Genomic DNA, 3,887 nt, shown 5'->3' on the forward strand with positions numbered 1-3,887 from the left:
GCAGGAGACTTTACATCATCTGGAATCTGGGTTATTTTTGTGCTGAAGGGAACATTAATAAATAAAGAAATATAGTAAATATATATATAAATAAAGAAATATAGTAAAATATATTATAGCATTAAGTAGAGAGCTACTCTATAAGCATTTGTTATATCGCTGTTGTAAAAAAGATTTCCTTAACCTTTTACTTGTTGTAAAACAATTATAAACACATGCCTGCAATCAGTTATACCCCTCTCCTATTAAGACACATGATTGTCCCATATAAATCAATCTGAATCCATCTGTTTTCCTGGATTGATACATTTCACTCCATGGGAATGAAACGTACCTCTGAGAATGTAAAAATCTCAATTCCACACCTTTGAAGTATGCTGTTAATAGCCTCCTTAAGTGGTCAACTGTAATCAATTAAATGGACAATAGGAGAAGAGATAGGGAGAGATTTGTCTTTTGCAAGAAAGATGTAAATCTAAGTTAGAGAGTTTTACACTGCAGTTACTCCACTTCTTAAAGGTACAGGGCATTTTTCTGTATTTTGTAGAATTTTCCTCCCACGTCTCTTCTAATGTGCTAGGAACTTCTTCCCAGATCTTTAACTTTAATCAAAGAATAAGTCTGCTTTCTTTGATTTGCAAGCCTCTGTTTAAGTTTGTTTTGGTTCATTTTTGGCTTAAGCGTACTGCCAGACCTTACAGTGCCTCTAACAGAGAGGAAAATTGGCAGAGGAGTTTATTAGGGCAAGGCTGCCATGCAGAGGAAGCAGAGATAGTCCTTCACTTATGACCACAATTGAGTCCAAAATTTTGGCTGCTAAGCAAGAGCATTGTTAAGTGAGTTTCACCATATTTTACTCAATCCATGACATCTCCTGCCTAATATGCAGGCTAGGGAAGTAAATATGAAGGTGTGTGCAATGTTCTAATGTACAGAAGTTATGGTTAAATGTGTGGCAGAAAGTGGACTATGGGTGTGTTTTTCCAAACGCAGTGAGGTTGAATGTATATAGTTTTAGAAGAGTTCTATGTGTGGTTGTGTGTGCGTGTGTACATAACACAGTGTATATAGTAGATAGTGTATCTTTTTGTGTGCCTATACACACACTATACCATGTAATATGTATGTACACATATGGCATATATACATAGGATTAAATAGTGTATTTTGAATGTTCAGTAGTAGTAAATAAATAGAGAGGGAAATTGTATCTCTGAGGTGAGGAGAGGCCAGGCAAGGCACCCATTGACATGAGTGATGTCAAGTTGGCCACTCCCACCCAATCACATGACCACCAAGACATGCCCACCCAGTCACATGACCACCAAGACACGTCCACCAAATAAGCCATGTCCACAGAACTGGTAGTAAAAAAATTTGAATCCCACCACTGTGCCATTTCCCTCTAAACAGATCCTTTGAACCTTCCTAACTACAGTAATATTTTCTCTGAAAAGAAATAATAAAGAAACATGTTATGATTGGCCTTTTGGTACACCCATTATACTGGTATATTTGAAGAACAATTATTGCCAGAAAAATTACAATTCAGGATTTATGCATACAATCTAGATAAATCTTTCCACAAAGCCATTTTTGTGCACATTTAAATCACTGAACCATCCTTCCATTCTATTAAAATATATAAAAGTTCCCAATTGTTGGAATACATTAGATAGAATTTAAAAGAAGAAGAAAGTCAATTGTTTTTCTCCAGCACCTTCTTCCCCAAGTGAAATTGATAAGTATTTTTGAGTAGAAAATAGGATTTGATGGTTTTGCACTAATTCTATGCTCAAAACTGACAGATCACTTGTAATAAACCAAGTGGGACCAATAGCTTCCAACCCTAAAAATCAGTGCTGGTATATTCCCAGTCATGTAATGTTTTAAGATTGATCTAATAACTGATCTTTGTAAAAACTCTAAAACAAATTTTAGAATATTCCAAGCTTTATTAACTGAGCCACTCATTCTGCTTCTTCATTTCAGGAAGCTGGTAATGAGGATAATAGCCTATTGTTTTTTTTAATCCAATTATTTCCTCAGATTGAAATAGCAGCACATTACTCAATTTACTCAAACAACCCACAAGAGGCCACTACTGTATATTCCTTTATGTTTGTGTGATAAAATGGACACCAGTCTTCTGTGGGAAATTAGTCTCAATGCCTTTGTTTTATTTCATTTTCTACCAAAGTCTTCATAAAATCTCTACCCAGATTGATCTTCAGAACTAAATTGGACCAGAATTAATTGACAAATGTCAAAACTTCTTGTCAATTAAATATTAAGTTATTTGTGCAAAGGAAATTCAGTTTCCACTTACGAAAAATCCAAATTTCAAAACTGTTGCTATAAGGCCATTTGGAAAACAATATTAGGGTTGGCATAGGCCAACAATTTGTCTCCAGCAATTTACTTGGGGCAATGGAGTTGATACTGATTCTAAGCTTGCTTCATTTTTTCTGCCCCACTTTGCACCTGAACCACATTATTGGACAACAGGCCTACTGATGATCTCTGCAAAGTATGTACAATCTCAATTTGGGGGGAAATGGTTTTATGCCCAGATTGAATTAAGAAGTAACAGTTTAAGAGTAAAAGCCAGTCTGTGATGGCCATGGTATCTGTGAGGCGAGCCATACTTAAAGCTTGCCTATTTTTCACAATTACAGGAAACGGTGTTTCTCAAATGGGAAGTGGTTGCTTAAGCAGTGGAAACATTGACCTGATTTGTTTTTACTGACATTTATAACATACCAATTTTTTGTGCTGATATGACTGCACTCAGCAAGTGGATCACCAGCAAAGCAATGATGAAGGCAATTCTTTGTCAACCTTGTCCTGAAAATGACACATTTCTGTGGAAGCAAAAGTTGACTGAGTGGATTTATTTGAGACCATTATTTCTACAGATTGGGGCCTAACCAGTTCATTAGAGAATAACAGAATTGGAAAGGACCTTTGGAGGTCTTCTAGTTAGTGGTGGGATTCAAACGATTTTACTACCAGTTCTCTGGGCATGACTTAGTGGGTGTGGCAGGGGAAGGATACAGTAAAATCTCCATTCCTTCCCCCACTCCTGTGGGAAGGTAATAACTGATTCTCCGAACTACTCAAAATTTCCACTATCGGTTCTCCAGAACTGGTCAGAACCTGCTGAATACCACCTCTGCTTCTAGTCCAATCCCTATTTTAGGGGGTATTAGGGCTATGTGCTAGCTCCCCCCCCCCCCCAACCTTTTAAAAAGGCACTGTTTGTATGGCTGGCAAGAAAAACCCATGGCATTACTGGAACAATATCTGATCTGAAAGAGACTTTACATTTATTTCCACATTGCACAGTGCAGAAATAGAAATGGCTGCAAAGAGTTTTGAATGCAACTTCTCTCTAGAAATCCCAAAATCCGATTGCTCTGATAACAGTTCTGGCAGTGATTTTGCAAACTTGTACAGTGTTTGCTAAGCCTGTAAACAGCAATCCTCTATTTATATTTATCCTGTACACTCCTGATCATCAAAAGCTACTTAAATTATTGTAACAGGAGAAGATTTCTGAACTACCTGTTCCTCCTGATAAAAGATACATTGTGGTATAAGAACAGTCCTTTCTTTGTGTTCAGATTCTTTAAGCATTTTGCATGTACATGCTAGAGAGAAGCTCCCTGAAGATGGGCTCTAGCATGAATCTGAAAGCTTGGAAGACAAAATCTCTGGTCCTGGTGACCAACCCAGATTGGATCTTCCAATTTACATGTACTCTTTTTGGTTTTATACTTGTTATAACTGTAGCTGAGAAAGAACTCATTTTGACATTGTAGATAAAAGGAATGCCCATGTCTCTATAAGAAGAATAGAAGAATTTGGAATGGAAATTTAAGCAG

The sequence above is a fragment of the Notechis scutatus genome, chromosome 1, assembly GCF_049901735.1.
Source record: "Notechis scutatus isolate UNSWTSFEM ecotype Mainland chromosome 1, rNotScu1.2, whole genome shotgun sequence".
NCBI classification, from domain to species: domain Eukaryota; kingdom Metazoa; phylum Chordata; class Lepidosauria; order Squamata; family Elapidae; genus Notechis; species Notechis scutatus.